This window comes from Gossypium arboreum, chromosome 5 (genome assembly GCF_025698485.1).
Source record: "Gossypium arboreum isolate Shixiya-1 chromosome 5, ASM2569848v2, whole genome shotgun sequence".
In the NCBI taxonomy this organism is placed as follows: Eukaryota; Viridiplantae; Streptophyta; class Magnoliopsida; order Malvales; family Malvaceae; genus Gossypium; species Gossypium arboreum.
In genome coordinates this window covers 81,206,197-81,220,832 of record NC_069074.1, presented here as the reverse complement: position 1 = coordinate 81,220,832, position 14,636 = coordinate 81,206,197, and positions in this window count along the sequence as shown.

Here is a 14,636-nt window from a genome sequence, read left to right as displayed (position 1 = left end):
GGCTTGATAGAGATAATGTTTGACCCTGTGATCCTTCTTCTTTATTTCGTCCATCTGTGTCTATTGCGTGATGGTCTGCACAGTCATTGTTTCAGACTCCTTGAAGCCTTTCTCAACTAGGTTCCATAGTCCTTTAGACCTCAATAGATTCTCCATCAACTCACTCCAATGGTCGTAGTGAAGACAATCAAAATGAAGAATCTTTGTAAGACTACCTTCACTCTTTTCTTCACTCATATCAACTTATTTTCTCAACAACCTAGCTCAGATACTAGAATGTTAAGTAGTAAATCAAGTAGAAGCTGGAAATAAGTGTCACTTTTATTGAAGATAGAAAGCTGGCTTTTATAGCCTTACAAATGACGAATATAGAATCACAACTATCACCTATATCACCTATAAAAAAGGATCACCACTAGTTTAAACAAATGCAGAAAGTTGTTCCTAAAGAATAGGACTTATTGAAACAGAAAAACAACTTTGAAAACACTAAATAATTCGAACATATATGGGGGATGGTTTCAATTATATATATATGAGAGAGAAAAATAGTACAACAAAATTTTTAAAAAAATGGAAAAAGAAAAGAAAAGTGTAAGCAGTTTTTTTTATCACCAAGACTATTTTTTTGTCCATTTTTCAATTAGAGGTATATTCAGAATAGTTAGGATACTCAAATATCTTCGATGTGTATGTTCTAATTTTCATTTATATCGGGTTTTTTTAGCTTTCAAAAGTTAACTACTATTAGTGTGATATTCATAACTTTTTCTTTTAGTTTACTTGTGATTACTTGGTTAATAACCTTTGTTAAGTTATATGCTCTTGTTGTGACTTTGTGTTGTAATTTTGTAGTAATGACTTTTTTATATAATGGAGTTTTAGGTGGACTTTCAAATCACTCAATTTTTACCATTTTATTTACAAAAAAGAAAAAGGAAAAAAAAAACTCTCATGTCTACATGCAATGGCATGATATCAGAAAGGCATAATGACTTTTTGACCTTTCAACTTTACAAAAAAAATCATTTTAGTCCTCTAGTTAACTTTTCACATTTTTTAGCTCTTAAACTTGCATCATTTGTCTAATCACTCTAAAATGGATGGAAAAGTTAATGTTTTGTTAACTTTGCTAAATGGATGACATGCCAGCATTTAATTAATTTTTAAAATTTTAAAATTGAAAAAAATGAAAAATATTTTAAAAAATAAAAATCATTAAAATTATTATAAAATTATAAAAATATTTTTTTATAATTTAAAAAATTAATTAAATGTTGGCATGTCTTTCACGTGTATGCCACATCAACAAAGTTAACCTTCAATATTAGCTTTTCCATCCATTTTTGGGTGATTTGAAAAAAAAAAAAAAAAGAAGTTCAAGGGCTAAATCGACAATGGAGTCCCAAGCTTAAGTCCCTCAATTGGTGAGCTCAATTTAGTCAGTTTCTTATTATTTTATGTTTTTGAAGTCTCATGAGCTTGATTTAGCTAGCTCGTGTGTTAATTTTTTGAAACTGTTAGTTTGTAAATGATGTTATTGATTAATGCTTGAAACTTTAGTGTTAAATAGTTAGATTTTAAGCTTAGATATGAAAAATAATGACTTTGTAATGTGAAATTTGTTAGTTTTGAACATAGGGACTAAAGTGTAAATATTTTAAAATTAACATGAATTTTTTGTAAATATAGATAAAAGAGGGTTACAAAAGGATGAAATTGAAATTAGATTGAAAAACATAGCTTAAATGTGAAAGTTATGTTTATTTCGATTTTAGGGCTAAATTGAATAAAATAAAAAACTATAGGAAGCATTCATAAAATAAAATTGAGTTAATATATGCTTAAAATAGGCTGTTATAAGATGTTTGGAATTAATAAATTGAAATGAATTATCATATATATCAGGAATTAAATCAACTAGAAGATAATTGAAGAAAAGACAAAATTGTGGATTAGTCCACGACGTCTTGTTTGCTTGTTGTTTTTCCAAGTAAATTCATAAGGGACTTACTTCATTAATTCATAATATGTTTGTGTTATATTGTTTAATTTTCTAGTTGAATTGCTATGAATATGATGTTTTTGGTATCAAATAGACCGAACCATAAAATACGAATTAAATGATAAATTTGATTAACTACATGGTATTGAATAGATGTGAACAATTATGTAATCGAATAGTATGTATGTGATGATGTTACAAGGTTTAAAAGGCATATATATTGCTATTCAAAAAAAATATGAAAAATGTGTATATAATTACCGGTTTGAAATGATACAAAAACTGTAATGGTACCTATATGAACTTAGTAAACGATTTGAATACGAATAGAATGTCGTTAAGGATCAAAAAGAAATCGGGCATTGGTCAGGGGTTTCTTTATTGATGGTTGAGATCCAACATGTGTTGCGGATTCTCGACAGCTTGAGTGAGTAGCCTCGAATAAAGTTGCAAAATTAAACCTGACCTACAGCTTATGTGAGCAGCCTAAATATCACAACTTGTGTGAGAAAATTCAAATATTATAACTTGTGTGAGAAAATCAATCCCATGTATCTGATTTCATCTTACTTCAGTTCTCGAGGCAAAAAACAAAAATGAAAATGGTACTAAATGGAATTAATATGTTTGGAATGAATATATATGTATATGAATGAAATTATATGTGTTACAAATTGAATATGATTTGGTTAGCATATGTGATAAGATGAATTGTTATTTCACTATATGAATGTGTTTTAAGCTTATGGCTCGTAATCAAACTAACCTATCTAATGTATTTGTGAAAGTACATGAATGTGCAAGATGTCAAACGATTGCTATGTTTGTACCAATGTATTTCTATTTCTAAATTAGTGTAATTCCAAGGTAAGTTAAGTAAACTTTCATATGGTTAAATTGCATGTTTTGAGCTTAGAGACTAAATTACATAAAAGTAAAATGTTAGGGGTAATTTCATAAAAATGTCAAAAAAGACTTATTAGCACAAGATAAGTTAATTTTGTTGTTGGTATTGGTTAATTGAATGGAATTATTATTTTAGATCAAGAACGTGTTGATAATCGTGGAAAAGATAAAGTAACTAAGTAGTCCCTATACTTTGGCTATTGCAGCAAATCAGTGTAGTAAGTTCGTGCTATTATTTTTATGTTTATAATGATTTCTTACATACTACATGTTTTATTAGAATTTGATCTAATGTTGTAATTATCCATTGAATACTTAAAGAATAAATAATAAATGAGTATAATGAGTGTGTGGTGTACCTGCATAGTAGGTTGTGGGCTGGTGATTATTTAGCAGGTACTATATACCGGTGATATAGACCGTAGCGATGGCTTGAGATCCTACATGTGTTGCGAATTCTCTATAGCTTGTGTAAGCAGCATCGTGAGTCGGTTAAAGTTATAAAACGTTAAATCTCATACATTGTTTATTTATGTTCAATCCGATAAGATTATTGTTTAATCATCGAAGTTACTAAGCTTCTGTAAGCTTACTCGTGTACTGTTCCTTTTCTTGTAGATTACATTTTGTGGAGGGGAGATCAAATCAACTCGCAAAATCACACTATCTTGAAGACTCTTTGGGTAAATTTTGTAAACAATTTGGTTATATGGCATGTAATAGGGCAAATGATTTATGTTTGTAATGTTTCGTAGCTATGTGTGGTGTTTGATATGTTTGATGTTGTGGAATGGTAACTTTGTATGGTATGGTTGTTAAACTAAAAGTTGAGCTTGAGTGTTTCGTCCAGGGAATAATAAATATCATGTTTAAGTATGGTATGATGAGATTGAGATAGATTAGTTGGTGTATATGTTATGACTTGTAGGTGATATGAAATGATAATGTTGGGTATAAGCATTATTTTGCAACTTCATGTATGACACCTTGGTTTGGTCTTAGGTGGTTGAAATTGACATGTTCTGGTTGCTTTAGGTGTAGTTATAGTCTTATGATCATGTGTTATGAATTGGTTTAGGTACTTATGTAACTGGATGAAAAATGAGCATGATTTTGGTCACTTTTGGAAACACACGGCCTAGGCATGGGTTGTCACACGGTCGTGTGTCACACACAGAGGTGTGCCCTTAGCATGTTAGGTGCAAGGTTTACAGGGCTGCGACACGGCCATGTGACCCAAGTCAGAGAGTTACACGGCACATGCACACGAGCGTGTAGGATGGCCACAGGGCCATGTCTGGAGCCACACGATCTGGGCCTAGACAAACAGCCGTATAACCCCTATTTTTTATTTTTTTTCATTTTTGTCCCAAATCTCCTATTTCGTTTTGAATTAGTCTCTAATTGTTCCTAAGATATTTTTAGGGCCTCGTATGCTCAGTTTAAGTTTTTTGAATGTGTGTCTTGCTTGATTTTGAATTATTTATGAATATTGTTAATTAATTTAATGATTAGATGCTATTGTTATGGAATGTTCTGAATTGTATGATAATACTCTATAACCCTATTCTGGCGATGGAAATGGGTTATGGGTGTTACACGCCAATTTGCCACGATTTTCGTAACAATTTCATCTAGACTAAATTGAACAGAGACAGAAGTGGATTAACTATTCTAACATTATTTGATATTAGTAACTCATTTGTTGAAGTACTCGTTATTCTATTGAAATTTTGCAGGACAAAATCATTTAGTTTAATTAATTGCATAAACCCCATTTATAATTGTTTTCTTTCTAAATTGTTATTTAAATTATTTTCACAAATCTTGACTACCCATTCAATCCTTGAGGAGACGATACTCATATACTTACAATTTTATTACCTGTTACTATTGTGTACACTTGCACATAATTCACGATTACTTATACACACCGCAACAAATATCATGGAAAGTCTATTTTGTTATGAGTACTAGTGTTTCTTAATTAAAGGTATTTCAATACAGTATCTGTGGAACTCGCTAAATTCAATTGAATTTATTTAGTTATTTTATCTGCTTAAGATTTTGCAGAAGGGGACTATGTTGCTGTTATTTGTGAGCTATTAGTTCTTTTGTTGTTGGTATCATGCATGGCTTTGAAGGGCGAGAGGCGCATACATATACTTTGTAATAAACCCATGTAATTTTTGTTACTGATTGAAACTTTCTGTTGAAAAGTATTTTTATCTATTAATTACAAATATTTACCTATTTTCATTGTTGATGCCTTATAAGATTTTCATTTATATGCGTACGCCATTTAAAGCTATGGGGATCACTTATAGTTTTCTTTATACCTTCCTGTTGTTTTCTTTAAACAGGGGGTTACAATTTATATATAAATTTTGAGAATTTTTGAGGAATCCAATGGGGCGCTAGCCTCCCACCCCGGATCCTTGTTTATAAACGAAATCAAATTTTTTTTTATAGAGAGTCGAAATTAAATTATAATTTTTACGATAGTAAGAGTACAATTTTATCATTTTAATAGTCTTTATTTTTATAATTTTTAAAATATTAAATCAAATTTTATCATTTTTAAGGGTCAAAGTACAATTTTACCTTTACTAATTTAAAGTTTTAAAATTTTAAAAGACCTAAATAGAAAATTTTCTATTTTAGAGGAGACGGGCCTCCAAGCCCCTTGTTTCGCCCTGTTTATAAATAACTTTATAGTTTTGGAACCAAAATGATCATTTTTGCTATTTATTATTTATTATATATTTTCATTAAGCAAATTTTATACAGTATTATTTGTAATTATTTATTTTAATTGGTAAAATGAGTCATGTATATCATAAACATAAATTAAATTATTTTTCATTTATCATTATTATATATGAGAATTTTATTAAAATTATGATGAATCAATTATTCAAATATATGATATCTTTAAGTGGTTGTAATAATAACATGTTTACTTTTTGAAATAAAAATAGAATTATTCTAATATGAAGTGGTTAATAAATTTTAATATCATTCAGAGATAACACATGAATTAAAACTAAATTTAATAAAAATTGAGCAAGGTAAAATAAAAATAAAATTATTTCAATTTATTACCATTTTGATTTGTCACCATCTTTAGATATTTTAGGGTTGCAATTGCATGGTGAGATGGCACTAATTATGTTCATTTTCATCCATGTACCAATCACACAATAGAAATTAAGGAAAAATATTTGGAGCAAACCCAGCTTTGTCAATATTTGCTACGCCAATTAAGTAATAAAGTATCGTATGGGTTAGAATTTTCGTCTACTTGTTCTATCTAGATTTGTTAATGTTATACAAAATATTAGGGGTGAGAATCGAATCGAAAAAAAATTTTGAGTTCACGAGTTTTATTTTAACATCTTAACTCATTTTAAAAATTTTTTGGATCGAGTTGAGTCAAATCAAGTGAAATTATTCGAGTTTAATTAAAAAATTAAACATGGCAAACAAAAATATTGTCACGGTATAACTAATTCCAAGTTATAGCACATAAACTTGAAACCATATATATTTGAAATTTTTTCAAAACAAAAAAAAAATACTTGAGTACGATAAATTTAAATTATTAATTAGATCCCAAAATTATTATTTTAGAAAATTTTTAAAATTTTAACTTTTTATATGTTTTTAGAAATTTTTTAGAATTTTTATATTTTTAAAATATAAATTTTGAAATTTTATAAATATTTTGAGTTTTAAAATTATTTTAAATTTTTGAAAATTATTTTGACTTTTTTGTAAATTTTTGTTGAGAGAGACCAATTTGCTTATTTTCAAAGTTGATAGGGACCAAAAGAGTATTTACAACAATCTGTTATTCAAATTATTCAAGTTATTTAATTTGTGAAATTCAACTCCACTTGACTCAAACTCAAAACTCGAATCAAATTATTCGAGTTTACTAGAATAATTAGAATAACTCAATTCGATTAACTCAAAATTTAAAATTTTTTCAATTTTTAAATTAAATCGAGTTTTGCTCACATCTACAATACATAACAAGAAAAACAAATACAATATCAACATATTAATATGTTATGTAACATCCATTACGTATCTATGTTTGTGAAAGAAAAATTTTATATATTAAAAGTATATTTATAAAATCAAATTTCAACAATTAAATTATAAGTAAAGTGGTAAATTACTTACGCATAATCTCATCAATTTCAACTTCAACCCTTAGACATTTGAGCTTTTTATTCTCTTTTAAATTGTGATTTTTAATTGTTTTATTTAAACATTTTTATAAAATATATTGAAATATTTTTCGATACCTGTTAGTGACATTTTAAAACTACATAAGTATGGACACATAAGAATTACTTATAGTGTCTTTCCAATCTCTCAATAGGAGCATAAATACGTTTCAATACACTCGAACCCACGTCTTCCTACATAGACAACAACGTCAACACCAACCGAGTTAAGACTCATTCAGCTTGTACTCTTTTAAAATATAGTAAAGAGTAAATGTCTTTTTTAATAGAGCACATGATAGCATTTAAATTAGAGAATTGAAAATTTCCACTCAAATATAATAGAAAACAAAAATAATATTATAATAATATTTATTACTTTATTAAAAATAATTCTTAAATAATTTATTTGACTGAATTAATATGGAGTTGACTAGTAATATTAAATTAAATAAAAAATTTATTATAGTATAAACAACACATTATCAATTAATCAAAAGTTATGTAAAAAAATACACAAAATAATATAAATATGAAAATTAGAAAGTCAAATTCTAATAAAAACTTCCAAAATGAATAAAAAAAATCATCCCAATCACCCAACTATCAAAGAATAGAAATTAAGGGGAGGGGGGAAATTAGGGCATTCTTACTTATCAACATCAGCCAATTAAGTGACGTGCGGGATGTACTATTAGGATACTTTGTCGTGTCTAAGGCTAAACAAAATTTTCTGAATCTGAACCTCTTATAAGAGAAAAGAATGAAGACCCAGACTATTGCACTAAAGAATTCGGAATTTAAATATAATCATCATGTCATATATTTCATTATTTAAATATTTAATACCATATTAATTTTTTAAATTCCAATTTTATTATTATTTTCTTAGAAATGTAAAAATTCGGATACAAAACTTAATAATTCAAGATTTGTCTTATCAAACCATCAATAACAACATTAAATGTGAAAATGTACTTGAACCCATCGATTTCATGAGATTTTTGAATTTTGTAGTTTTAATCTCTTTCCCAATGATAAACACAAGCTTGGTTGCACAAGATACTCAAAAAGATACAAGCGAATCATCAAAATATTTTGGTCAAACATGCCAACAAATAAAACGAGTAATATACCTGAAGTAATAGCTACCCATGACACGTAGACAACCACTTCAAAAACGGGTCAACAAAAAATATTAAAATCAGTCATGAACATGGGTCTAATAAAATAATGGGCCTTATATCCATACTTTGAAAGTGAACTAGTTATTGGACTATAAAACTTATTTTAGAAGCCCCAATTTATATGAATATTAGATATAATTAATATTAACATTTTACATTTAAAAATAAAAAAATTATCAAGAATTTCAATTTATGTTAAGATATTTGAGGCATGGAGGGATGGACGTTGTCATCCAATCACAGAATGGAAAATAAGAAAAATTTGGGCGCAAATCCAGCTTTCTCATCATTTGCTGCGCCAATTAAAGTAATGAAGTATCGTATGGGTTAGAATCTTGGTGTAAGTAGATTTGATAGTGCTACACATGAAAAATAAATGCAAATATCAACTATGTCACATCCTTTATGTATTTATGTAAGTTTATTTATAAAACAAATTTCGTATTTATGAATAATCTCATCAACCTTTGTACATTTGAGTTTTTATTCTCTTTTTAGTTATTTTATTTAAACATTTCCTATAAAAAATATTAAAATATTATTTAATACTAATTTATGTATATATGCTAAAAAGGGGAAAAAAATGTGTTGTTTTTAGAGAAAGAAAGAAAAACGCGACCTATATGACATGCTTTCAGTCATATTAGCTAAAAACGCGTTTTAAAAATTGATAACTCAACTTTTTTGATCAAATGATTAAATGTTAATATTTTTATCTTTGAGTAGAAGTGGAATCGAGCACGAAATTTAAGAACAAAATATTAATATTTAACTATCTAATCAATAAAATAAATTGTTAATTTATACTGAAACACGTCCTATAACATAACTGAAAGCATGTCCTGTAAGATAAATTTCCACTGAGACGAAATTCTAATAAAGCTTCCAAAATAAATAAGTCATCCCAATCACCCAACTATCAAAGGATAGAAATTAAGGGGTGGGGAATTAGGGCATTCTTACTTATCAACATCAGCCAATTAACTGTGGTGCGGGATGTACTTTTACAACACTTTGTCGTGTCTAAGGCTAAGCAAAATTGTCTGAATCTGAACTTCTTATAAGAAACAAGAATGAAGACCCAGAACACTTGCACTAAAGAATTTGGAATTTAAATATAATCATCATTTCATATATTTTATTACTAAAATATCATGAAATTCATTTTTTTCATTTATCTTAAGGTATTTCATTATTTAAATATTTAATACAACATTAATTGTTTTGAATTTCATTTTACTAAATCTTTTGTTAGGATACAAAATTTAATAAATTAAAATTTGTTTAGTCAAATCATCAAAAATAATCTATCGATTTTATGATATCTTTAAATTTTGTGGTTTTCATCTTTTAAATTAGTAGATAAATAATTTAAAAAATTAAATCTATGTAAACTTTAATTTTAATCAACTCATTATCAATTAAAAATTAATTATTAGAGTATTTATATATATTTAATTTATATTTTATTTAATAATTACAACTCGATAAATTTTAATTAAATTAAATCACCTTTAATTTAGATTAATTTTGTTTATGTGGATAGTTTTCCAACAATCTTTTTCTACTTTAAAATATCTCTTCACTTGTGTGATATTTTAATAGTACATGGTGGGGAACTTGGAAGGCTGATAGTGAAATCCAAGTGAAGTGTTTGCATGCAGCAATACAACTGGAAAACAGAAATGAAGGGTGTAATAGGTTAATTTTGGCTTAGGCCCCAAAAAATAATAATCGAAGTTAAACAATATAATCGGTCGAAAACAAGTCAAAAAGGGTCAAATTGAAAGATAATTATTAAATTGTGGCCAAATCAAAAAGATAGAAAAAACCAATGAGTTATCAAAATTAGTTGACTTGGTAAAAAGCTAAAAATAGGAAAATATGAATTTTATTTTTGATTTGATTTGATTTGATTTTAAAATTATTTAGGCTATTTTTAGTAAACCCCATGTATATAAATAGAGATATTTTGTTCTTTGAGAGGAGAATCGATTATTTTGGTATTCCTACTTCAATTTAGAATTGGATTATTCTCTCTTTTCCTATTTCCATTGAAATTGAGTTGTTTTCTTTTCTCTTTTAATTATGTGGGAATTTTGTCTATTTCATTTCAATTTCTTTGTTTTTTCTAAATTCATTCAATTGCTTTTAGCCCTTCTATTTTTTATTGTTTTACAATTAAGTTTTTATTTTTTTTGGCCCTTAAATTTGTTTTCACTGCATTTTGGGTCATCCTTGAAGCTGTGCGTTTTAGAGGGTGGGAATTATTTCCCTTTTGGTCCCTCCTTGTTATTCGCACGTTCAAATTGGTCCATTTCCTTTTAATTATTTTTGATTTGCCCCAAAATTTTGCTTTAAGGTTCAATTTAATCTTTTTTTATTTTCGCTATTTTATTATCAAATTAACTAATTTAATATATTATTGCTATTATTATTATGCCTCTATTTATGTTTATTTTGTTATTCTAATACTATTATTATTTATCTAATTTTATTTATCTATTTATATTTCAACTATTATTATATTTCTATTTATATTTATATACTAATATTATTTTCATTATTATTTTTCTTATATATGTTTTTACTCTTATTATTAACATTCTATTTATTTTTATTTTTATTTTTATATTTTTGTTATTATCTATTTTAACTTTTTATATAACGTTCATTTCAAATTTTTATACATGATTTACTTTAATATTTTCATATATTATGTATTTTAAACTTTTTTACACATTATATATTTTGAATTGTTTATATATTTAAAGAGTTTTATATATTATTTTATCTTGAATGGATACTAATCTTTTTAAATTATTTTATATACTTTAGATCGCTTTTATAACATCCATTTTAAATCCTTTTTATGTATTATTTGCTTAGAATTGTTTTATATTTTATTTTAGATTTTCTTACTTTGAATTTATTTATTATTTGTGATTCATTATTATAACATGTTGTTTATGAATTATTACTTTATGTTGTACATTATTATTCCATCGCATTTTATTCGCTTAAAAAGTCGTGTTTTAATATCGTTTAAGTTTTAAAATCATTTTATTCAAAAGTTTTCAAAATAAGGCAATACTTGGTATTTGGCATCTTCGAGAAGATTGTGCCCTAACGAGCTGGGTTTCGATTTTCCGTTTGACCAAATAACCAAGTATCCTTTTAAAAGTTCATCTGTGCTTTTTTAAATTAAAAAACAAGGAAATATTTTGTGTTTGGAAATTCGGGAAATAGTACCTAACGTTCTGGGTGTCGATTTTCCGTTTGACCAAATAACTGAATATCTTTTTTTTGAGGCATCAGTTTTGTAAACCCTAAGAAGATCTTGGTTTCAAGGGTTTAAAATGTCACATCCTAACGTATTGACATGATATTTTGCTTTTTCAGAACAGGAGAATCTTAAAATCCAACTCGAGTTGTTCGCACATTTTTATAGGGATCATATTTTAGCATTTTCTCAAATTTTCAACATTAGGACATTAATTAATCAATTGGTACCAATTTTGGGGGTTACGAGGGTGCTAACCCTTCCTCGTGTGTAACCGACTCTCGAACCCTTTTTCTCGAATTTCGTAGACCCAAAATTATTGTTTTAATAAATCAAAATATTTTATTAAAATGATCAATCTCAAGGAAATCCGATCACACCTCGAAAAAAGATCGATGGAGACTCCATTTTTGTTTTTAAGTCGACTCCCGTTTTTCAAATATAAAATGGTTTCGACAGCTTGGCGACTCCACTGAAGACCAATAAGAGAGTCAAGCCATAAAATTGATTACTTTCTGTTCTTTTTTCGAAAATTGAAAATTTCATTTGAAAAATTACGATCCTTTTACTGCATTCGTTTTGGTTTGAGTCCCATAGAATACTTTTGCATTACATTGCATGATCGTTGTGGTCACACCTTTTAAGTGGGAGTGAGAAGTTATACTTTCGTGAGGTTTTCACCTCCGCATGGGTTAATGGACTGCTTCCGGGATACATCCGTACTTATGTCTTCGTGAGATTTTCATCTCTGCGTGGCCATAGGGAAATGTATTCCCCTGAACTGAACTCGATCTACATGAGCCTATAGTGGGTGAAGGTTGAGAAATCAGCTAGTTCAGGTACCTTTTCTCAAGAACCAAGCCACATATAGCGAGCCTTAAAGAGCCTAAACCTAGGTAGAGCCATTCCAAACCCAAGTGATTACCCAAGTAGGTGTTTTATTTGTTATTTATTTCTGTTGTACTAACGTGTTTGTTTTTTATTTATAACTGTATTGCATTACATCATCATAGAAAGGACGTGTTGATTCATATTTGATTGCTAAACAGAACAGTTTGTCATGGAAAATGGATTTCTTGATAAAGTAGAATGCAATACAGCCGTTTGAATATGGTCCGAGTAAACACGACAAGAGAAGGATGAGAGTCCGCAGAGGAGTACACGACTTGGCTTCAAGATTCAAGCCAACAAAGATTATTCTGGAACCGTCAATGTCTCGACCTACTTAAAGAAGCTGACAAGCATCAAGAGGATAACTAAACAAGGAGCCGTAGCCCAGATCAAGCAAAAAGGAGATAATTCAGAAGATTTGATTTTAGCGTCTAAATATGAAGAAAAGAACAGTGTTTTCACCTGGAATATGAGGGCAAAGCCGCATATGTAATCCGTTTTATGTAAAGGAATTTGTTTTTTAGAAAAGTTGTCCTAATAGAATTGAATTCAGAATCAACGCCTTACTTTCTTTTGCATTCATTCCATGCATTTGCATTGCATTGCATCATGTGCACTAAACTTCACGAAAGAACCCTAATTAATTAGAAATCATGTTATAGTTACCCTGGAACATCACTACTACATACGGAGAAAAACTAGAGTTATGGATCAAAAGCTGGAAAAATTGGAACAAATGCAGAATGAACTGCAGGATCGGCTACAAACATAGATGGAAGAGCAACTGGCCAAGATTCAGCAGGATATGAAAGATCAGATGCTAGAATCGCAGAAGAACATGATGAATTAGTTAACCCAGTTACAGCTTTGAGGGCCATGAAAAGGGAAGAGCCCTATGGTTAACCCTGGGGATGACAGTGAGGACCCTGTCTACCCACTGGGTTTTGCCCCAACAAACACCCCAGTGCAGCCCAATGCATATCCACTAAGGGTGTCTGTCAATATTAATCCTCAGCATCAAGCCGGTGTTTCGGCATTAACGTACTTCACGACAGGCTCAGGCACCGGAGACAATCCGAAAAATCTCGGTGTCCCTGATTTGGATGACATGACAGAGGTGGAAAGGGCAAAAGGAGAACTCCTAAAGCAGCTGAAAGGCCTATACAAATAGCTAGAAGAGAAGTTCAAGGCGCTGAAAAATGCTGATTATCATTGTGGAATAGATGCTAAGGAGTGAAGTTTGGTTCCGGATCTAGTGCTCCCTTTGAAGTTCAAAATGCTAGAGTTTGAGAAATACAATGGAACCAGCTGCCTTGAGGCCCACATCATGATGTTTTGTCGGAGGATGACTGGCCATGTCAACAATGATTAGTTGTTAGTTCACTATTTTTAGGACAGTTTGACTGGGGCTATGACCAAATGGTACAATCAGCTGAATCGCACCCAAATCAAATCATAAAGGGGCTTAGCACAGACCTTCATGAAGCAGTACAGCCATGTGATGATCATAGCGCCTGACAGGATCACGTTACAGAATATGGAGAAAAAATTAAGTAAAAGTTTCGTGCAATATGCCCAGAGATGGAGGGAAGTTGCTACACAAGTCCAACCAGCACTGCTGGAAAAAGAAACGACCACGTTCTTCGTTAATACTTTGAAAGCACCCTTCATTAATCACATGCTGGGCAGTGCAACTAAGAGTTTCGCGAACATAGTGATGTCCGGTAAAATGATAGAGAATACGATAAGGTGAAGAAAAATAGAGGATGGGGAAAGCACTAGGAGGTCAGCCCCAAAAAAGAGAGAAAACGAGGTTAGCAATGTGAGCGTAGGTTATCCAAAACCAATCACGGTAATCAACCAAGAACGATGGTCACAGGCCAGCAAACTTCGTCAAGACAACAGCCCAATACAAAGCAAAACACGGAGAAGCTCGAGTTTACTCCTATTCCAATAACGTATCAGGAGCTGTATAAAAGTCTATTCGATGCACATGTTGTATCCCCGTTCTATTTAAGACCGTTGCAACCCCTATACCCCAAGTGGTACGATGCAAGTGCCAAATGTAAATATCATGCAGGAGTCACGGGACACTCGATAGAGAACTGCACCTCTTTTAAAAGGGT